A 16,448-nucleotide genomic window follows, 5' to 3' on the forward strand; every position below is an offset into this window, starting at 1 on the left:
CATAAGTATCTCTATCTTTATTTTATGTTTTATTCATATATCCTCCATAACCATTTGAATCTGCCTGACTGAGACTTACAAGGTGACCATAGCTTGCTTCATACCAACAATCTCCGTGGGATCGACCCTTACTCGCGTAAGGTTTATTACTTGGACGACCCAGTGCACTTGCTGGTTAGTTGTGCGAAGTTGTGATAAAGAGTTGAGATTGCAATTGAGCGTACCATGTTGATGGCGCCATTGATGATCACAATTTCGTGCACCAAGTTTTTGGCGCTGTTGCCGGGGATTGTTTGAGTTTGGACAACTGACGGTTCATCTTGTTGCTTAGATTAGGCATTTTTCTTTAGAGTTCTTAAGAATGAATTCTAGTGTTTCAAGGTGATGTTCTTATCATCACCAAAGCTGATTGATTCTTATCAATTTAGCTCTTGAATGTAATGTCCTGCTGAAGCTTGGCTAGCCATGTCTAATTTCTTTAGACTGAAGCTTTAGACTAACATTGCATGATTCCTGGAATTCTGGTGCACGAAATTGTGATCACTACAACTCCGCACAACTAACCAGCAAGTGTACTGGGTTGTCCAAGTAATAAACCTTACGCGAGTAAGGGTCGATCCCACAGAGATTGTTGGTATGAAGCAAGCTATGGTCACCTTGTAAATCTTAGTCAGGCAGACTCAAATGGGTATAGATGATGAATAAAACATAAAGATAAAGATAGAGATACTTATGCAATTCATTGGTGAGAACTTCAGATAAGCGAATGGAGATGCTTTGTCCCTTCCGTCTCTCTGCTTTCCTACTGTCTTCATCCAATCCTTCTTACTCCTTTCCATGGCAAGCTTATGCAAGGGTTTCACCGTTGTCAGTGGCTACCTCCCATCCTCTCATTGGAAATGTTTAACGCACCCTGTCACGGCACGACTATCCATCTGTCGGTTCTCAATCAGGCCAGAATAGAATCCAGTGATTCTTTTGCGTCTGTCACTAACGCCCCGCCCTCAGGAGTTTGAAGCACGTCACAGTCATTCAATCATTGAATCCTACTCAGAATACCACAGACAAGGTTAGACCTTCCGGATTCTCTTGAATGCCGCCATCAGTTCTTGCCTATACCACGAAGACTCTGATCTCACGGAATGGCTGGCTCGTTTGTCAGGCGAGCGCTCGGTTGTCAGGCGATCAACCATGCATCGTGTATCAGGAATCCAAGAGATATTCACTCAATCTAAGGTAGAACGGAGGTGGTTGTCAGTCACACGTTCATAGGTGAGAATGATGATGAGTGTCACGGATCATCACATTCATCAAATTGAAGAACAAGTGATATCTTGGAACAAGAACAAGCAGAATTGAATAGAAGAACAATAGTAATTGCATTAATACTCGAGGTACAGCAGAGCTCCACACCTTAATCTATGGTGTGTAGAAACTCCACCGTTGAAAATACATAAGAACAAGGTCTAGGCATGGCCGTGAGGCCAGCCTCCCAAAGAGGGTTCAATCATAAAAACATGATCAAAAGATCCTAAGATTGAAAGATGCTAAGATTGAAAGATGAGAATACAATAGTAAAAGGTCCTATTTATAGAGAACTAGTAGCTTAAGAATGAGTAAATGACATAAAAATCCACTTCCGGGCCCACTTAGTGTGTGCTTGGGCTGAGCAATGAAGCATTTTCGTGTAGAGACTCTTCTTGGAGTTAAACGCCAGCTTTTGTGCTAGTTTGGGCGTTTAACTCCCACTTTGGTGCCAGTTCCGGCGTTTAACGCTGGGAATTCTGAAGGTGACTTTGAACGCCGGTTTGGGCCATCAAATCTTGGGAAAAGTATGGACTATCATATATTGCTGGAAAGCCCAGGATGTCTACTTTCCAACGCCGTTGAGAGCGCGCCAATTGGGCTTCTGTAGCTCCAGAAAATCCACTTCGAGTGCAGGGAGGTCAGAATCTAACAGCATCTGCAGTCCTTTTCAGTCTCTGAATCAGATTTTTGCTCAGGTCCCTCAATTTCAGCCAGAAAATACCTGAAATCACAGAAAAACACACAAACTCATAGTAAAGTCCAGAAAAGTGAATTTTAACTAAAAACTAATAAAAAAGTATACTAAAAACTAACTAAAACTACTAAAAACATACTAAAAACAATGCCAAAAAGCGTATAAATTATCCGCTCATCACAACACCAAACTTAAATTGTTGCTTGTCCCCAAGCAACTGAAAATCAAATAAGATAAAAAGAAGAGAATATACTATAGACTCCAAATTATCAATGAAACTTAGCTCCAAATTAGATGAGCGGGACTAGTAGCTTTTTGCCTCCGAACAGTTTTGGCATCTCACTTTATCCTTTGAAATTCAGAATGATTGGCTTCTTTAGGAACTCAGAATCCAGATAGTGTTATTGATTCTCCTAGTTAAGTATGATGATTCTTGAACACAGCTACTTATTGAGTCTTGGCCGTGGTCCAAAGCACTCTGTCTTCCAGTATTACCACGGGATACATACATGCCACAGACGCATAACTGGGTGAACCTTTTCAGATTGTGACTCAGCTTTGCTAGAGTCCCCAGTTAGATGTGTCCAGGGTTCTTAAGCACACTTGACGAATGAATTTTTGCCGGTATAGAAATTATTAAGTAGTCAATCGTAGTATAGTCTAAACCGACGCAAAATCCATCGTCAAAGTAAATCTACAATCTATAATCGAGAGTATTAGTCCCGAGTCGTTCTTCCCTAGGAATGCTACAAGGATGCATGTTATTGGTTAAGTGGTCTTTTTGTGGTTTGAAGAGTGTGGCATAAAAGTGTGAATAAAAGAAAACAACAATCAATCAATATTAAAAGCCTTGGCCAAGGTTGAACATTGGAAGTCCCATCACTATAGCTTCCTTCAATTGTGATAACAAAGGAGTATTGCTTCACTTAGTTAACCCCTAATTATAGAGGAAAGTCAAGTAAAAGTAATTAACTCAAGTCACAAGTCCTAGTCTTACCCTAGGTAAGTCTAGCTTTAGTGCACTCTAAGTCAATTAGCAATCCTCAATTCCTAATCAACAATTGACATCCATTATTCAAGTGTCTCCAATGACTCAACCACTAGGCCAAGTGAGGGAATTCTACTCCATATCTAAAGTTGGCATTTTCTCAAACACTTGGAGAGCAAGAATGAAAGACATAGTAAAATGGAGAGAAAAGAATTAGAATCAAAGCAATTCAACACAAGAGATTAACAACAATTAACAATGAACAACAATGAAAATGAGATCTTCAATGAATCAATAGAATCCAAAACAACAAAGTTAAACCTAAGATCTACAAGAATTGAACAATTACAACACTAATTGAGATTAGAGAAGATGATCTACAATGTGAACAAAGTAAATTGAGAGTGGCAATAGATCTCACCAAAGAATGGTTGAGAATTGAGAGAATGAAGATGAATCCTAGAGAGAAGTTAGAGTTTCTCTCTCTACAAATGTAACTAACTAAAAATATCTACCTAATGATCTAGCATTAGTCTATGGAAGTGAATGTGTGAATGTTATGTCAATCCCCTTCAATCCTTGGCTCTTATATGCATTTTGGCGCCAAAGTTGGTTGCTGAAACCTCTCAAAATCGCCAGGCACGTGTTGTAATAAAAGAATCACGTGCGGGCTACGACGCGCGCGCGCACGGTACGCGTGCGCGTCCCTGGCTAATTCTGCAATGTGCGCGCGAGCGCCTTGTGCGCGTACGCGTGCTTGGCCGAAGTCAATTCTTTGGCTTTTTGTGCTTCTCTCCACTTGCATGCTTCCTTCCTTGCCTTCTTTGATCCATGCCTAGCCTATTTCAATCCTGGAATTACTAGCAAACACATCAAGGCATCTTATGGAATCAAAGAGGAAATAGAATTCATCAAAATAAGGCTTAAAAAGCATGTTTTTACACTTAGGCACAAATATGGGAGAGATAGCAAAACCATGCTAATTTATAGGCTAAATGTGACAAAAGGTTATCAAAATACTCTAAATTCAATACAAGACAAACCCTCAAATTGGGGTTTGTCAACACTCTTTTTGCCTTGGATCACAACTTTATTTCTTTCTTTTTCTTTCTTTTTCTCTTTCTTTTTTTTTCGTCTCTTTTTTTTTCGCTTCTTCTCCCCCTTTTTTTTTGCATTCACTGCTTTTTCTTGCTTCAAGAATCATTTTTATGATTTTTCAGATCCTCAGTAACATGTCTCCTTTTTCATCATTCGTTCAAGAGCCAACAATTTTAACATTCATGAACAACAAATTCAAAAGACATATGCACTGTTTAAGCATACATTCAGAAAACAAAAAGTATTGTCACCACATCAAACTAATTAAGCTAGTTTTAAAGATGAATTCAAAATCCTGTACTTCTTGTTCTTTTGTGATAAAAACAGTTTTCATTTAAGAAAGGTGATGGATTCATAGGACATTCATAACTTTAAGGCATAGACATTAATGATCATAAGACACAAACATGGATAAACATAAAGCATAATTTTTGAAAAACAGAAAAATAAAGAACAAGGAGATTAAAGAACGGGTCCACCTCAGTGATGGCGGCTTGTTCTTCCTCTTGAAGGTCTTATGGAGTGCTTGAGCTCCTCAATGTCTCTTCCTTGTCTTTGTTGCTCCTCTCTCATGATTCTTTGATCTTCTCTAATTTCATGGAGGAGGATGGAATGTTCTTGGTGTTCCACCCTTAGTTGTCCCATGTTGGAACTCAATTCTCCTAGGGAGGTGTTAATTTGCTCCCAATAGTCTTGTGGAGGAAAGTGCATCCCTTGAGGCATCTCAGGGATCTCATGATGAGAGGGGTCTCTTGTTTGCTCCATCCTTTTCTTAGTGATGGGCTTGTCCTCATCAATGAGGATGTCTCCCTCTATGTCAACTCCAACTGAATAATAGAGGTGACAAATGAGATGAGGAAAGGCTAACCTTGCTAAGGTAGAGGACTTGTCCGCCACCTTATAGAGCTCTTGGGCTATAACCTCATGAACTTCTACTTCTTCTCCAATCATGATGCTATGGATCATGATGGCCCGGTCTAGAGTAACTTCAGACCGGTTGCTAGTGGGAATGATTGAGTGTTGGATAAACTCCAACCATCCTCTAGCCACGGGCTTGAGGTCATGCCTTCTTAATTGAACCGGCTTCCCTCTTGAATCTCTCTTCCATTGGGCGCCCACTTCACAAATGTCAGTGAGGACTTGGTCCAACCTTTGATCAAAGTTGACCCTTCTTGTGTAAGGATGTTCATCTCCTTGCATCATGGGCAAGTTGAATGCCAACCTCACATTTTCCGGACTAAAATCTAAGTATTTCCCCCGAACCATTGTAAGCCAATTCCTTGGGTTCGGGTTCACACTTTGATCATGGCTCTTGGTGATCCATGCATTGGCATAGAACTCTTGAACCATTAAGATTCTGACTTGTTGAATGGGGTTTGTAAGAACTTCCCAACCTCTTCTTCGAATCTCATGTCGGATCTCCGGATATTCACTCTTTTTGAGTTTGAAAGGGACCTCGGGGATCACCTTCTTCAAGGCCACTACTTCATAGAAGTGGTCTTGATGCACCCTTGAGATGAATCTCTCCATCTCTCATGACTCGGAGGTGGAAGCTTTTGCCTTCCCTTTCCTCTTTCTAGAGGTTTCTCCGGCCTTGGATGCCATAAATGGTTATGGAAAAACGAAAAGCAACGCTTTTACCACACCAAACTTAAAAGGTTTGCTCGTCCTCGAGCAAAAGAAGAAAGAAAAGAGTAGAAGAAGAAAAAAATGGAGGAGATGGAGGAGGCTATGTGGTTCGGCCAAAGGGGGAAGAAGTAAGAGGGTGGTGGGGTTGGTGGGGATCCTGTGGGGTCCACAGATTCTGAGGTGTCAAGGAAAAGTCATCCCTGCACCAAGTGGCAAGAAAATTTGCGTTCTGAGCCAATTCTGGCATTAAACGCCGGGCTGGTGCCCATTTCTGGCGTTCAACGCCAGGTTCTTGCCCTTTCCTGGCGTTTAATGCCAGTCTGGTGCCCCTTTCTGGCGTTAAACGCCCAGAATGGTGCCAGATTGGGCGTTAAACGCCCAACTGCTACTCTTACTGGCGTTTAAACGCCAGCAAGGCCTTCCTCCAGGGTGTGCTGTTTTTCTTCCAGTTTTTCATTCTGTTTTTGCTTTTTCAATTGATTTTGTGACTTCTCATGATCATCAACCTACAGAAAATATAAAATAACAAAGGAAAATAGATAAAATATAACATTGGGTTGCCTCCCAACAAGCGCTTCTTTAATGTCAGTAGCTTGACAGAGGGCTCTCATGGAGCCTCACAAATGCTCAGAGCAATGTTGGAACCTCCCAACACCAAATTTAGAGTTTGAATGTGGGGGTTCAACACCAAACTTAGAGTTTGGTTGTGGCCTCCCAACACCAAACTTAGAGTTTGACTGTGGGGGCTCTGTTTGACTCTGTCTTGAGAGAAGCTCTTCATGCTTCCTCTCCATGGTGACAGAGGGATGTCCTTGAGCCTTAAACACAAAGGATTCTTCATTCACTTGAATGATCAATTCTCCTCTGTCAACATCAATCACAGCCTTTGCTATGGCTAGGAAGGGCCTGCCAAGGATAATGGATTCATCCATGCACTTCCCAGTCTCTAGGACTATGAAATAAGTAGGGATGTAATGGTCCTCAACTTTTACCAGAACATTCTCTACAAGTCCATAGGCTTGTTTCTTTGAATTGTCTGCCATCTCTAGTGAGATTCTTGCAGCTTGTACCTCAAAGATCCCTAGCTTCTCCATTACAGAGAGAGGCATGAGGTTTACACTTGACCCTAAGTCACACAGAGCCTTCTTGAAGGTCATGGTGCCTATGGTACAAGGTATTGAAAACTTCCCAGGATCTTGTCTCTTTTGAGGTAATTTCTGCCTAGACAAGTCATCCAGTTCTTTGGTGAGCAAAGGGGGTTCATCCTCCCAAGTCTCATTTCCAAATAACTTGTCATTTAGCTTCATGATTGCTCCAAGGTATTTAGCAACTTGCTCTTCAGTGACATACTCATCCTCTTCAGAGGAGGAATACTCATCAGAGCTCATGAAAGGCAGAAGTAAGTCCAATGGAATCTCTATGGTCTCATTTTGAGCCTCAGATTCCCATGGTTCCTCATTGGGGAACTCAGTGGAGGCCAGTGGACGTCCATTGATGTCTTCCTCAGTGGCATTCACTGCCTCTCCTTCCTCTCCAAATTCGGCCATGTTGATGGCCTTGCACTCTCCTTTTGGATTTTCTTCTGTGTTGCTTGGAAGAGTACTAGGAGGGAGTTCAGTAACTTTCTTGCTCAGCTGTCCCACTTGTGCCTCCAAATTCCTAATGGAGGACCTTGTTTCAGTCATGAAACTTTGAGTGGTGTTGATTAGATCAGAGACCATGGTTGCTAAGTCAGAGTGGCTCTGCTTAGAACTCTCTGTCTGTTGCTGAGAAGATGATGGAAAAGGCTTGCCATTGCTAAACCTGTTTCTTCCACCATTATTGTTGTTGAAACCTTGTTGAGGTCTCTGTTGATCCTTCCATGAGAAATTTGGATGATTTCTCCATGAAGAATTATAGATGTTTCCATAGGTTTCTCCCAGGTAATTCACCTCTTCCATTGAAGGGTTCTCAGGATCATAAGCTTCTTCTTCAGATGAAGCATCCTTAGTACTGCCAGGTGCATTTTGCATTCCAGACAGACTTTGAGAAATCAAATTGATTTGCTGAGTCAATATCTTGTTCTGAGCCAATATGGCATTCAGAGTATCAATCTCAAGAACTCCTTTCTTCTGATTTGTCCTATTGTTCACAGGATTCCTTTCAGAAGTGTACATGAATTGGTTATTTACAACCATTTCAATTAGTTCTTGAGCTTCTGTAGGCGTCTTCTTCAGATGAAGAGATCCTCCAGCAGAGCTATCCAAAGACATCTTGGATAGTTCAGAGAGACCATCATAGAAAATACCTATGATGCTCCATTCAGAAAGCATGTCAGAAGGACATTTTCTGATTAATTGTTTGTATCTTTCCCAAGCTTCATAGAGGGATTCATCTTCCTTCTGTCTGAAGGTTTGGACTTCCACTCTAAGCTTACTCAATTTTTGAGGTGGAAAGAACTTTGCCAAGAAGGCATTGACTAGCTTTTCCCAAGAGTTCAGGCTGTCTTTAGGTTGTAAGTCCAACCATATTCTAGCTCTGTCTCTTACAGCAAAAGGGAATAGCATAAGTCTGTAGACCTCAGGGTCAACCCCATTAGTCTTGACAGTGTCACAGATTTGCAAGAATTCAGCTAAGAACTGATGAGGATCTTCCAATGGAAGTCCATGGAACTTGCAATTCTGTTGCATTAGAGAAACTAATTGAGGCTTAAGCTCAAAGTTGTTTGCTCCAATGGCAGGGATAGAGATGCTTCTCCCATAGAAGTCGGGAGTAGGTGCAGTAAAGTCACCCAGCACCTTCCTTGCATTGTTTGCATTGTTGTTGTTTTCGGCTGCCATGTCTTCTTCTTTGAAGATTTCTGTTAGGTCCTCTACAGAGAGTTGTGCCTTAGCTTCTCTTAGCTTTCGCTTCAAGGTCCTTTCAGGTTCAGGGTCAGCTTCAACAAGAATGCCTTTGTCTTTGTTCCTGCTCATATGAAAGAGAAGAGAACAAGAAAATATGGAATCCTCTATGTCACAGTATAGAGATTCCTTGAGGTGTCAGAGAAGAAGAAAATTAGAAGGAAGAGGTAGAAGAATTCGAACTTAATCAGATAGAGTTCGAATTGTGCATTGAGAAGGAGTGGTACTCCATAAATAGAAGGATGAGAAGAGAGGAAGAAATTTTCGAAAATTAAGTGAAAGATTTTGAAAACATTTTGAAAAACTTTAATTGATTTTCGAAAACCAAGAGTGGGAAAGAAATCAAGTAATTTTTAAAAAAGATTTTGAAATTAGAATTTAAAAAGATATGATTGAAAATTATTTTGAAAAAGATGTGATTAAAAAGATTTGATTGAAAAGTTATGGTTTTTTAAAAAGATATGATTTGAAAATAATTTTAAAGAAGATTTGATTTTAAAAATTAATGACTTGCCTAACAAGAAAAGATATGATTCAAACATTAAACCTTTCTCAACAGAAAAGGCAACATACTTGAATTGTTCAATCAAATCATTAATTGTTAGCAAGTATCTTTGAAAAAGGAAAGAAATTGATTTTGAAAAAGATTTGATTGAAAAGATATGATTTGATTTTGAAAAATTTTGAAAACTTGAAAAAAAAAATCTGCATTAAAAACAGAATCTTCCCTCTTGTGCCATCCTGGCGTTAAACGCCCAGAATGGTGCACATTCTGGCGTTTAACGCCCAATGCACTACCCTTTTGGGCGTTAAACGCCCAACCAGGCACCCTGGCTGGCGTTTAAACGCCAGTCTGTCCTTCTTCACTGGGCGTTTTGAACGCCCAGCTTTTTCTGTGTAATTCCTCTGCTGCATGTTCTGAATCTTCAGTTCCCTGTACTATTGACTTGAAAATAGAACCAAGATCAAATAAACAATGCATGCAAGACACCAAACTTAAAATAAGACACTAGACTCAACAAGAAACATAAAATCTTTTTTGGTTTTTATGGTTTTGTAATTTTTTTGTGCTTTTTCGAAAATTATATGAAAATAGAAAATAAAGGTTTCAGAATTCTTAATTTGAATTCCAGGAATCATTGCAATGCTAGTCTAAGACTCCGGTCCAGGAATTAGACATGGCTTCACAGCCAGCCAAGCTTTCAAAGAAAGCTTCGGTCCAAAACACTAGACATGGCCAATGGCCAGCCAAGCCTCAGCAGATCATTGCTCCAATAGCAAGATTGATAGAAATCAACAAGCTTTTGTGATGATAAGTTGAAACCTCGGTCCAATAAGATTAGACATGGCTTCTCAGCCAGCCAGATTCCAACAGATCATCATGAAACTCTAGAATTCATTTTTAAAGAAATTCTGAAGAAAAAAGATTACCTAATCTAAGCAACAAGATGAACCGTCAGTTGTCCATACACGAAACAATCCCCGGCAACGGCGCCAAAAACTTGGTGCACGAAATTGTGATCACTACAACTCCGCACAACTAACCAGCAAGTGTACTGGGTCGTCCAAGTAATAAACCTTACGCGAGTAAGGGTCGATCCCACAGAGATTGTTGGTATGAAGCAAGCTATGGTCACCTTGTAAATCTTAGTCAGGCAGACTCAAATGGGTATAGATGATGAATAAAACATAAAGATAAAGATAGAGATACTTATGCAATTCATTGGTGAGAACTTCAGATAAGCGAATGGAGATGCTTTGTCCCTTCCGTCTCTCTGCTTTCCTACTGTCTTCATCCAATCCTTCTTACTCCTTTCCATGGCAAGCTTATGCAAGGGTTTCACCGTTGTCAGTGGCTACCTCCCATCCTCTCATTGGAAATGTTCAACGCACCCTGTCACGGCACGGCTATCCATCTGTCGGTTCTCAATCAGGCCAGAATAGAATCCAGTGATTCTTTTGCGTCTGTCACTAACGCCCCGCCCTCAGGAGTTTGAAGCACGTCACAGTCATTCAATCATTGAATCCTACTCAGAATACCACAGACAAGGTTAGACCTTCCGGATTCTCTTGAATGCCGCCATCAGTTCTTGCCTATACCACGAAGACTCTGATCTCACGGAATGGCTGGCTCGTTTGTCAGGCGAGCGCTCGGTTGTCAAGCGATCAACCATGCATCGTGTATCAGGAATCCAAGAGATATTCACTCAATCTAAGGTAGAACGGAGGTGGTTGTCAGTCACACGTTCATAGGTGAGAATGATGATGAGTGTCACGGATCATCACATTCATCAAGTTGAAGAACAAGTGATATCTTGGAACAAGAACAAGCAGAATTGAATAGAAGAACAATAGTAATTGCATTAATACTCGAGGTACAGCAGAGCTCCACACCTTAATCTATGGTGTGTAGAAACTCCACCGTTGAAAATACATAAGAACAAGGTCTAGGCATGGCCGTGAGGCCAGCCTCCCAAAGAGGGTTCAATCATAAAAACATGATCAAAAGATCCTAAGATTGAAAGATGCTAAGATTGAAAGATGAGAATACAATAGTAAAAGGTCCTATTTATAGAGAACTAGTAGTTTAAGAATGAGTAAATGACATAAAAATCCACTTCCGGTCCCACTTGGTGTGTGCTTGGGCTGAGCAATGAAGCATTTTCGTGTAGAGACTCTTCTTGGAGTTAAACGCCAGCTTTTGTGCCAGTTTGGGCGTTTAACTCCCACTTTGGTGCCAGTTCCGGCGTTTAACGCTGGGAATTCTGAAGGTGACTTTGAACGCCGGTTTGGGCCATCAAATCTTGGGCAAAGTATGGACTATCATATATTGCTGGAAAGCCCAGGATGTCTACTTTCCAACGCCGTTGAGAGCGCGCCAATTGGGCTTCTGTAGATCCAGAAAATCTACTTCGAGTGCAGGGAGGTCAGAATCCAACAGCATCTGCAGTCCTTTTCAGTCTCTGAATCAGATTTTTGCTCAGGTCCCTCAATTTCAGCCAGAAAATACCTGAAATCATAGAAAAACACACAAACTCATAGTAAAGTCCAGAAAGTGAATTTTAACTAAAAACTAATAAAAAGTATACTAAAAACTAACTAAAACTACTAAAAACATACTAAAAACAATGCCAAAAAGCGTATAAATTATCCGCTCATCAAACTCTCATTAAGAATTTTGATACCTTTATTTTCTTTTCCACTTAATTTTCGAAAAAACACAAAAAAAATTACAAAATCATAAAAACCAAAAATATTTTATGTTTCTTGTTGAGTCTAGTGTCTCATTTTAAGTTTGGCGTCAATTGCATGTTTCCTTTCTTTTTGCATTTTTCCGAATTCATGCATGTGTCTTCATTAATCTTCAAGTTGTTCTTGATGATTTCCTTGCTCTGATCTTTAAATTCTCTTGACTTGAGTGTTTTGTTGTTTCTCATATGCATTCTCATTTTGTTAGTGTCAATAGTATACAAACTGCTAAGTTTGGTGTCCTGCATGCATTGTTATTTGATTGTGATTATTCCTCTTTATTAAAAATCCAAAAATTTTTAATTTGTGTCTTTTCAAGTCAATAATACAGAGAATTGAAGATTCAGAACATACAGCAGAGGAATTACACATAAAAAGCTGGGCGTTCAAAACGCCCAGTGAGGAAGGAAAACTGGCGTTTAAATGCCAGCCAGGGTGCCTGGTTGGGCGTTTAACGCCCAAAAGGGTATCCATTCTGGCGTTTAACGCCAGGATGGCACAAGAGGGAAGATTTTGTTTTTAATGCAATTTTTTTTTTCAAGTTTCCAAAATTTTTCAAAATCAAATCTTTTTCAAATCATATCTTTTCAATCATATGTTTTCAAAATCAATTTCTTTCCATTTTCAAAAATACTTGCTATCAATTAATGATTTGATTCAACATCTCAGAATATGTTGCCTTTTCTGTTGAGAAAGGTTTAATGTCTGAATCATATCTTTCTTGTTAGCCAAGTCATTAGTTTTTAAAATCAAATCTTTTTTTTAATTTGTTTTTCAAATCATATCTTCTCAATCATATCTTTTTAATTTCTAATTTCAAAATCTTTTTCAAAAATCACTTGATTTCTTTTCCACTCTTAGTTTTCGAAAATCAATTAGTTTTTTTTTCAACATGCTTTTAAAATCTTTTATTTATTTTCGAAAATTTCTTCCCCTCTTCTCACATCCTTCTATTTATGGACTAACAATACTCCTCAATGCATAATTCGAACTCTATCTTTCTTTGATAAGTTCGAATTTTCTATCTCCTCCTTCTATTTTTCTTTTCCTCTGACACCTCAAGGAATCTCTATAGTGTGACATAGAGGATTCCATATTTTCTTGTTTTCTTCTCTTTCATATGAGCAGGAGCAAAGACAAAAGCATTCTTGTTGAGGCTGACCCTGAACCTGAAAGGACCTTGAAGCGAAAGCTAAGAGAAGCTAAAGCACAATTTTCTATAGAGGATCTAACAGAAATCTTCAAAGAAGAAGACATGGCAGCCGAAAATAACAACAATGCCAACAATGCAAGGAAGGTGATGGGTGACTTTACTGCACCTACTCCCGACTTCTATGGGAGAGCATCTCTATCCCTGCCATTGGAGCAAACAACTTTGAGCTCAAGCCTCAATTAGTTTCTCTATTGCAACAGAATTGCAAGTTCCATGGACTTCCATTGGAAGATCCTCATCAGTTTTTAGCTGAATTCTTGCAAATTTGTGACACTGTCAAGACCAATGGGGTTGACCCTGAGGTCTACAGACTTATGCTATTCCCTTTTGCTATAAGAGACAGAGCTAGGATATGGTTAGACTCACAACCTAAAGAAAGCCTGAACTCTTGGGAAAAGCTAGTCAATGCCTTCTTGGCAAAGTTCTTTCCACCTCAAAAATTGAGTAAGCTTAGAGTGGAAGTCCAAACCTTCAGACAGAAGGAAGGTGAATCCCTCTATGAAGCTTGGGAAAGATACAAACAATTGATCAGAAAGTGTCCTTCTGACATGCTTTCTGAATGGAGCATCATAGGTATCTTCTATGATGGTCTGTCTAAACTGTCCAAGATGTCATTGGACAGTTCTGCTGGAGGATCATTTCATCTGAAGAAGACGCCTACAGAAGCTCAAGAACTCATTGAAATGGTTGCAAATAATCAATTCATGTACACTTCCGAAAGAAATCCTGTGAACAATGGGACGAATCAGAAGAAAGGAGTTCTTGAGATTGATACTCTGAATGCCATATTGGCTCAGAACAAAATATTGACTCAGCAAGTCAATATGATTTCTCAAAGTCTATCTGGGATGCAAGCTACACCAGGCAGTACTAAGGACGCTTCATCTGAAGAAGAAGCTTATGATCCTGAGAACCCTTCAATGGAAGAGGTGAATTACATGGGAGAATCCTATGGAAACACCTATAATCCTTCATAGAGAAATCATCCAAATCTCTCATGGAAGGATCAACAGAGACCTCAACAAGGTTTCAACAACAATAATGGTGGAAGAAACAGGTTTAGCAATGGCAAGCCTTTTCCATCATCTTCTCAGCAACAGACAGAGTGTTCTAAGCAGAGCCACTCTGACTTAGCAACCATGGTCTCTGATCTAATCAAAACCACTCAAAGTTTCATGACTGAAACAAGGTCCTCCATTAGAAACTTGGAGGCACAAGTGGGTCAGCTGAGTAAGAAAGTTACTGAACTTCCTCCTAGTACTCTTCCAAGTAATACAGAAGAGAATCCTAAAGGAGAATGCAAGACCATTAACATGATCCACAGGGCCGAACTAGGAGAGGAGGAAGAGGCAGTGAACGCCACTAAGGAAGACCTCAATGGACGTCCACTGGCCTCCAATGAGTTCCCTAATAAGGAACCATGGGAATCTGAGGCTCATAATGAGACCATAGAGATTCCATTGGATTTACTTCTGCCATTCATGAGCTCTGATGAGTATTCTTCCTCTGAAGAGGATGAAGATGTCACTAAAGAGCAAGTTGCCAAGTACCTTGGAGCAATCATGAAGCTAAATGACAAGTTATTTGGTAATGAGACTTGGGAGGATGAACCCCCTTTACTCACCAAAGAACTGGATGACTTGTCTAGGCAGAAATTACCTCAAAAGAGACAGGACCCTGGGAAGTTCTCAATACATTGTACCATAGGCACCATGACCTTTAAGAAGGCTCTGTGTGACTTAGGGTCAAGCATAAACCTCATGCCTCTCTCTGTAATGGAGAAGCTAGGGATCTTTGAGGTACAAGCTGCAAGAATCTCACTAGAGATGGCAGACAATTCAAGAAAACAAGCTTATGGACTTGTAGAGGATGTTTTGGTGAAGGTTGAAGACCATTACATCCCTGCTGATTTCATAGTCTTATTAGAGACTGGGAAGTGCATGGATGAATCCATCATCCTTGGCAGACCCTTCCTAGCCACAGCAAAGGCTGTGATTGATGTTGACAGAGGAGAATTGATCATTCAAGTGAATGAAGAATCCTTTGTGTTTAAGGCTCAAGGATATCCCTCTGTTACCATGGAGAGGAAGCATGAAGAGCTTCTCTCAAAACAGAGTCAAACAGAGCCCCCACAGTCAAACTCTAAGTTTGGTGTTGGGAGGCCACAACCAACTTCTAAGTTTGGTGTTGAACCCCCACATTTAAACTCTAAGTTTGGTGTTGGGAGGTTCCAACATTGCTCTGAGTATCTGTAAGGCTCCATGAGAGCCCTTTGTCAAGCTATTGACATTAAAGAAGCGCTTGTTGGGAGGCAACCCAATGTTATATTTATCTATTTTCCTTTGTTATTTTATGTTTTCTGTAGGTTGATGATCATGAGAAGTCACAGAATCAGTTGAAAAAGCAAAAATAGAAAGAAAAACAGCACACCCTGGAGGAAGATCTTGCTGGCGTTTAAATGCTAGTAAGGGCAGCAAATGGGCGTTTAACGCCCAGTCTGGCACCATTCTGAGCGTTTAACGCCAGAAAGGGGCACCAGACTGGCGTTAAACGCCAGGAAAGGGCAAGAAACTGGCGTTAAACGCAAGAAATGGGCACCAGCTCGGCGTTTAACGCCAGAATTGGCATAAAGAGCATTTTTGCTCACCACTTGGTGCAGGGATGAATTTTCCTTGACACCTCAGGATCTGTGGACCCCACAGGATCCCCACCTACCCCACCACCCTCTCTCTTCTTCTTCACCCATTCACCAATCACCTCAACCACTCTTCCCCAAAAACCCCTCACCTATCAAATCCCACTATTCTCTTCACCACTCATATCCATCCTTCATAAAACCTCACCTACCTCACCATTCAAATTCAAACCACTTTCCCTCCCAAACCCACCCATTCATAACCGAATCCTACCCCTCTCTCCACCCCTATATAAACCCATCTTCACTCCTTCATTTTCACACAACCTAAACACTACTTCTCCCCCTTTGGCCGAACCACAAAGCCATCTCTATCTCTTCTATTTCTTCTTCTTCTACTCTCTTCTTTCTTCTTTTGCTCGAGGACGAGCAAACCTTCTAAGTTTGGTGTGGTAAAAGCATTGCTTTTTGTTTTTCCATAACCATTTATGGCATCCAAGGCCGGAGAAACCTCTAGAAAGAGGAAAGGGAAGGCAAAAGCTTCCACCTCCGAGTTATGGGAGATGGAGAGATTCATCTCAAGGGTGCATCAAGACCACTTCTATGAAGTTGTGGCCATGAAGAAGGTGATCCCCGAGGTCCCTTTCAAACTTAAAAAGAGTGAATATCCGGAGATCTGACATGAGATCCGAAGAAGAGGTTAGGAAGTTCTTACCAACCCCATTCAACAAGTCAGAATCTTAATGGTTCAA

General features: G+C 40.5%; 2 non-coding genes across 2 annotated transcripts; one reads left to right on the top strand and one right to left on the bottom strand.

Annotated features, from left to right (window-relative positions):
- Positions 1–8,023: 8,023 nt before the first annotated feature.
- LOC130959777 (small nucleolar RNA R71) lies at positions 8,024–8,131 on the top strand. Its single transcript, XR_009078844.1, has one exon. It is a non-coding gene; the product is annotated as a small nucleolar RNA R71 (small nucleolar RNA).
- Positions 8,132–13,507: 5,376 nt separating this feature from the next.
- LOC130958720 (small nucleolar RNA R71) lies at positions 13,508–13,615 on the bottom strand. The gene has a single exon (XR_009077827.1). It is a non-coding gene; the product is annotated as a small nucleolar RNA R71 (small nucleolar RNA).
- Between the last annotated feature and the right edge of the window lie 2,833 nt (positions 13,616–16,448).

This window comes from Arachis stenosperma, chromosome 10 (assembly GCF_014773155.1).
Source record: "Arachis stenosperma cultivar V10309 chromosome 10, arast.V10309.gnm1.PFL2, whole genome shotgun sequence".
Classification (NCBI taxonomy): domain Eukaryota; kingdom Viridiplantae; phylum Streptophyta; class Magnoliopsida; order Fabales; family Fabaceae; genus Arachis; species Arachis stenosperma.